The 7,459-nt window shown below is 34.1% G+C and overlaps 1 pseudogene; it reads right to left on the bottom strand.

Annotated features, from left to right (window-relative positions):
• Positions 1 to 547: 547 nt before the first annotated feature.
• Positions 548 to 3,957, bottom strand: LOC143683143 (olfactory receptor 2G3-like; annotated as a pseudogene).
• Positions 3,958 to 7,459: the final 3,502 nt, after the last annotated feature.

The following is a 7,459-nucleotide window of genomic DNA, read 5'->3' as shown; positions in this document are numbered from 1 at the left end:
GATAAATGAATATTTAGTGATTAAATATTTTTCTTAAATAGAGAGATAGATAAATGATAAGAAGAATCTTTCTTTCTCTCATCTGAAGTTCATATTTCTGATTAATTATTACAACCCCCCACACACATTTGAATTTTTTTACTTTTCTTGAAAGAACTGGGATAATGTGTAAAATAAGTTTTAAGCAATATTACATCAGAGACACTTTTCAAAGGAAAGGTTGTGGTTATTTCCTCTCACCAATGCATATTTCTCTATAATCTGCTCAAAATTTATGCATGTTCAATCCTATTACTATATATGAAGGCATAAGAGAGTGTGTGAAAAGATTTTTTAACTCAAATATACACCCCCAAAGGAAGTTTCATGAACTATACAAGTTGAAATGGAATGACTTTATTTTTCAGATCATTTTAGACTTCTGGTATGTGCACGCAGTCAGTGAGGTAAATGACACATATATTACATACTAGTGAGTAGTTATTAACATCATGTCTCTTGAATGAGCTTGCAGAAATGAAAAACACTTGCCCCTGTTTTTTACTTATTAATTTGGCTCTCTCCTCAGCAATCTCTTCAGGGCTCCTTTCATGTTGCTGTTCCTAAGGATGTAGATGAAGGGATTAAGAGTGGAAGTCACAATTGTGTAAAAGAGTGTGAGGAACTTGCCCTGGCTGTGGCCAATAAATCACTTTGGTTGGATGTAGATGGCTAAGCTGGTCCCAAAGAAAAGTGACACCACTAATAGACGGGAGCCACAGGTCCCCAGGGCCTTGTGCCAAGCTTAGACTGACTTAACTTTTAGCATTGTTTGAACAAGTCCACAGGAGACAAATATCAAGGTCATTGGAAGAAGGAGCAGCACTAACGTGGCCACAAAGAGCTGAATATCATTTGCATGGATGTTAACACATGCCAGCTTTATCGTGGCAGGCACCTCACACAGGAAGAGGTGGAGATGGCGATGCCCACATCGGGTAAGTCAAAGGGTGATAGTGCCCTGTTGAGAATGTTTCCTACACCACTGAGTCATGCTATTCCTGCTAAGACCTTGCAGAATGGTGGGTACATGACAGAAGTGTAACTGAGAGGTCGGCACACAGCTGCAGAGTGGTCAAATGTCATGATAGTAAGGAGAACACATTCAGTGGAACCCAGCGAGGGGGCACATAGAGTTGTATGGCACAGCTGGTGGTGTGATGATCTTGGCTGGTCCCTTCAGTTTCCACAATGGCTGGGGGGCAATACTGGTAGTGAAGCAAAGGTCAAGCAAGAAGATATTTGTGAAGGAGAAATACATAGGCATGTGGAGTTTGGAGTCCAGATAGGAGGCCAAGATGATGGCTATGTGGCTGATGAGGTTCCTACAGGATAGGATATCAAGACTACCACAAAAAGGTTACTTCCAATAGTGGCTGATCTGAGAACCCAAGCAAAATCAGTTCTTCCCCTAAGGTTAAATTGATTTTCTCCACTTGCCTATTATAGTAAATAGAACAAAGATATTGGGAATCAAATTAAGAATATATCATTTCTTTTATTTACTTATTTGAAGTATAATTAATGTAATATTTGAAGTAAAGTTATAGATGAGTTTATTTTTTCTTGGTATTCATGGAGTAATTGTTAAAATGGTGTCCTTAGGGTGCATGGGTGGTTCAGTGGTAGATGGCTTGCCTTCCAAGAGGGAGACCTGGGTTCCCAGACCATGTACCTAGAAAAAAAAAAAAAAACGGTGTCCTTAAACAAAGGCACTTTTTTGCATTAACATTTTTTTTGCCTCAATCAACATTTAACTATCCTCTTTCCTTCAAGGTGAACGTCCCTTTTCCCCATTTCCTGACAAATATTAAGAGAGTACCCCCAGTATAAGCATCCATACAATACCCCTATTTAGAAGGACAAAAGGACATGGAATACTGAGACTATGAAAATACTAGATAGACCATGAATGATCAGTGTCCTTTGTTACAGAAATCAGAACATAGAAATACAGAGAGAAGTACACACTGGGTCAGGAAAATAATAAGAATTTTTTGTGCCTTCTCTGTCTCATAGACAAGGTAAGTTGTGTGTCTTACAACTAATTATCTGATCTGGGAGGGATAATGGTCAGCCATCGGCCAGTTTTAGTATAGAGGGAAGCTAAATGGTTGTGTTGGTTTGAAAGGATGTATGTACCCTTGAAAATCCATGTTTTAATCAAAATCCCATTTCATAAAGGCAGAATAATCCCTATTCAATTCTGTATGCAATTAGATCATCTCCCTGGAGATGTAACACAATCAAGAGTGGTTGTAAAACTGGATTAGGGGAGGCATGTCTCCACGCATTTGGGTGGGTCTTGGTTGGTTTACTGTAGTCCTATAAAAGAGGAAACATTTTGGTGAATGAGAGATTTGGAGACAGCAGAATGACATAGCCATGAGAAGCAGAGAGTCCATCAGCCAGTGACTTTTGGAAATGAAGAAGGAAAATGCTTCCCAGGTTGCTTCATGAGGGGAAGCCAGGAGAGAAAGCTAGCAGATGATGCTTGGTCACCATGTGCCCTTCCAGTTAAGAAAGAAACCCTGACCCTGTTCACCACGTGCCTGTCACTTGAGAGAGAAACCCTAAACTTCATAGGCTTCCTTGAACCAAGGTATCTTTCCCTGGATGCCTTAGATTGGACATTTCTATAGACTTAGTTCAACTGGGACATTTTCTTGGCCTTAGAACTGTAAGCTTGCAACTTATTAAATTCCCCTTTTAAAAAGCCATTCCATTTCTGGTATATTGCATTCCAGCAGCTAGCAAACTAGAACAATGGTATTACAACATTCTTTAACAACTGATTTATGATTATTCACATGCTTACTTTATGTCTTTTAAAGTTGGGAGTGGAAGGTATTTCTGGTACACTGACATAAGAATATGCAAACTAACTCAGACAGGCATACATTTGCCAAGGTAGATTATGATAAATATACTTGATAAAAACAAGGCAAAAACTCACCTACAAATTCTCAATAGTTACAGACCAGGAACAACATTTGGAAAAGTTATGAAAAGGCAAAATATGTTTAGTCAGCTTATGTTACATTGTTCTGCACAATAATAAAATAGAACTTTATAATCCACCATACCTTTTATTTACTTTATTGTATGATATTATCATCTTTTTCTCTCAAATGTATCTGCTACTAAAATTGTATCTGACTCATTCATTTGTTATAAAGAATAATAAATGAAGGATTAACTTCTCATTTCATTCAGATATGTTTATATTACACAGGTAAAATTGTATCTTAAATGCACAGAATAAGGTTTTTAAAATTTTTAATTCTGGTGCTGAAAGTTCAGATTATATTAGCTAATAAAAACTTCTTCAGGAGATTTGGGAATCATCCTATATAGATTCCCACATGCTGCCTATTTCTACTGTTGCTTAATATAAAATGCTCATTTTTCCCAGATGGGTGTGTTTTAGTTTTAGTTTTTAAAATCATATTTCAGTTTATTTGAATAATCTATTCTTGAGACCAAATGGGAACAGAAGAAGTTATTTCCATCACCTTCAAAGAAAAACACAATTTACAAACTTTAAAGGTATAAAATTCACCTTCACTCTGAAGTTTTTCAGAGTAGAATGTCTTTCTATGAATGAATTTATATGTTACCCAACATTTGTAAGCAGAAATCTAGTAATTACCAACTTTGTAATTTGCTATCAAATTTCATAGTCACTAAATCTAGTATGACGTTAGATTTGGAAGCAGCCTGAGAAATTATTTTTAATTTTCAGATTTTACAATTAAGATAATAGTAAAGTAAGTGCTGATAAATGTCCTGCTTATGTAAGAATCAGAAAGGAAATCAAAATAAGTGTATCTTTCCATTGCAATATTCTAAGTTAGTTTTCCACTTTTGGATTATAAAGAGTCATTCAAGGAGGGCTTACCGCTCTAGCCCATACATTTGTTTATATTTTATCCTATTTATGTGGAATGGTAACTACTCTTTCCCATAGAAAATAGAACCAGCTTAATACATTAAAGTGAGATGTGGAAGAATCACCCTTTCCCATCAATCAAGTGTGAGAGCTGTGAGTTAACAGTTCTGAAGAGAGTGATCAGAGATTGAGGTTTGGAGTTAAAAATGTATGTCTAAGTACATGTGTGTGTATAAAATTTTAACCCAGGGAAGATTTAAAAAAACAATTTTTTCCTACCAATATTTCACAAAATCTGAAATATGTGCAGCTGCAATCAAGTGTTGTTTGGAAGAACTCCCTACAGGAATATCCTTTTCCTTTTGCCAAAAGGAAGATCAAGAGCTTTATTTTCTCCATGCATTTCTTTATTCTTCTTGTCCTATAAATAATAATAACTCCATTTGAGGTATATTCATAAAGGTCAGGCCTCAGAAAGAAATCCTGAAGGGAGCTCTGAAGAGAGACAAGTGAGCCATGGAAGGAAGGAGTTGAGTCAGTCAATGTTGGTCAGTGTAACTGGCAGCACACAAGAAGGAGGAAGATGTAAACAGATGAGAAAGTAAAACAGGGGGCTTCAATCTCTTAAATTATCCTCCTGCTCCCTTTTACTGTTCTCAATGTACAGAGAAGAAGATAACCAGTGACATAACTTTAGCATATTAGAGTTTCTCCCCTGAAGCCAATGTCACTGTCCAATACCCCATGAGCAAGGTTAAAGTAAATATTTCTTCAACAGTATTTCCTGGAGAAAAAACACACCATGAAAAGAGAGGTATTTGGGATACAGATTCTCTAAAGACCTTAGGGATCTGTTTCTCCAGGTTGCTAATTACTGTGGAGTTGTATAGGGTCCAGAACAGAGTTTAATCATGAAAAAGTGAGAACAAAGGCGTTTCTCAAATGTTCATTTGCTCTATCTCCAGTCAGATCATCTCGTAGACAAACTCTCCCACCCATTTCCAAGCCCCTCAAGTATATTTGTTTTATATTAAATGAATGGGTGGAGAATAGGGAAAAAAAAGCAATGTCTTTGCGATGAGAAGTTAGCTATTTGGCCAAGTGAACAAAACTGGTTTCTGTTTTATAAACAAATATTTTCATTAATCATCATAAACATTTTTCCATTTCAATAAACATTAACCATAACACCAGCAATTGAAAAGGGACTATTTATGATGAGGCATCAAATTATTTGAATCAATTCCAAATTATTTGTCATTACTTTTGTTTGTAATTTAACCGTAAATAAATTCAAAACTGTACTTCTTAATAGTGTTATAATTAGATATGTGCACATATTATTATATCTTTAATTCTGAAATATATATGTTATGAGCCAAAGATACATCATTATTATATTAAAGAAGTTGAAAAATAATCAGTCTGTTTTTCATTCTGTGCACAAGATGTCTCCCACACTTTCTGACTCTTGATGAAATATGTTCTATAATCTACTAGGTGAATAACTACATATCATCCTCCATTTAGTTCACTTAAAATCTTATATAATTTGAAGTTAATGTAAGTATTCACTCATGTTTCCTCCATTCCCCTCTTAAGACATATATTTTGCAATAAATTCTTTTTATCTTTAACCTTTTCAGTTATATTCAAGTTAAATTGATCTAATATAATCATTATTGTTAGTGAATTATTATTTACTGTACTAATTAATTTATCATTTCCTTACTGATTTGCCATGCCAGATTTATGAAATTTGATCATTTCAGACACATGTATTTGTATTTTAAAATTTGTTTCTTGTATCCTAGAGATATATTTAGTAGTTGCAATAATACATGCATTTTTTTCTATTTTATATTTATGACTGTTGCTTTTTACTCTGAATTTCATATGACCATGATTTTATAAAACTTATGTAGGCCCATTTTTCATAAATGTTATCCAACTGCTGTTTTAAAATTGTATTTGACAGTAGTGATGGTTAGGTTTATGTTTCAAGTTCACCAGGCTATATTAGCACATTATTAATTCAAACACTAACATAGGTGTTACTTGGTGGTCTTTTGTAAATATTTTTAGCATCTACATTTAGTTAATTCTAGATGACCTTCAGTGATGTGGATGGCCATCATCCAATCACTTAAAAGCCTTAGAAAGTACACTGAGGATTCCCAGAGAGAAATTCTATCTCAGGGTGGGAGCATCAAATCTTACCTGCCTATATTTTTCTACTTGCTAGCCCCCCACAATTTCATGAGTTAATTTCTTTGAGTAAATAAATCTCATATTTTACATATATTATATAGAGAGAGACAGAGAGGGAGAGAGAGAGAGATCTTTATGGAAAGTCTTGCTGAATCAAAAGAAAATTAAAATTTAAAATATATGTATGCTGGATATTGCCCAATAAACATAACACTAGATTTTGTTTTCTGTTAAATGTTGTTATCTAATGAACTAACTTCTCCTTCTGTTCCCTGGTATTTCAAAAATCAACAACAGTTAAGCAATGAAATTTATTCTAAATATTTCCTTCCTCTTTTCACCATTGGGTATTTTGATCTGTTGTAACATTCTTGAATTCTGAAGTAAATTTCACATGACAATGGTGCATTATTCTTCTATTTCTTATTAAATTTCAGACAAAGTATTTCCATTATGATCTTCTGTTCATATGCACAGGCGATATTAAATTCTATTTGTATTTTTCAAGTACTTTGTCAGCTTCCACATCAGTGTAATGCTTGTAATAATGAGATTAGAAATTTTAATAGATAATTAGAAGCTGTTACAATAGTAATTAATAATTAAAAGTAGGAAGTAGAATAATAAAGCAGAAAACTTTTTAAAACAACATTTTAAAAATCAAAAAATGTATTTGAATGATTATACAACTAAGGCAGCAATCTGTTTTCCATTTATGGGCAATCTAAGTTTTGTTAAAGTGAACATTTTCTACAAAATAGTCAATATTGACACTTTTTATTGAATAATAAGGTGTGTCTTTGTATTATTTAAGCTGTCTTTATAAAATTCTTATATAAAAAAGGTCATGAGCATGATATAAATAGAGCTAAAATGCCCCAAGACCATGGACGCCTCAATGATTGTCAATTCTCCCTCAAGCAAACTATTAAATTTGTTGTTTCCAGAAAAAAAATTGTAGTAAATACAATTTGTATTGAAATGTAGTTTTTTTAAAATCAACAAAAAATTATAGAATTAGGTTTAAATTTAATTATGAGCTAAAATAAGAAAAATACAAAATACAATAAAAGGAAATTGATTTGGGCAGTGTGACAGTGGCTCAGCGGCAGAATTCTCACCTGCCATGCCAGAGACCTGGGTTCAATTCCTGATGCCTGCCCATGCAAAAAATAAAAGGAGTTCTTTCAAGGAAAAAATGAATCCACCATACAGATCACAGAAAATGTGAACAGAACAACCTTACTCTTAGCATCCTCATCTTCCCTGATCTGGATGAATTAGCTTAATAATTATGCTGTGTGGTTTACTTGCTTC

The sequence above is a fragment of the Tamandua tetradactyla genome, chromosome 5 (genome assembly GCF_023851605.1).
Source record: "Tamandua tetradactyla isolate mTamTet1 chromosome 5, mTamTet1.pri, whole genome shotgun sequence".
NCBI classification, from domain to species: domain Eukaryota; kingdom Metazoa; phylum Chordata; class Mammalia; order Pilosa; family Myrmecophagidae; genus Tamandua; species Tamandua tetradactyla.
Note: the sequence above shows the minus strand (reverse complement) of the source record. Positions and strands in the feature narration are given on the sequence as shown.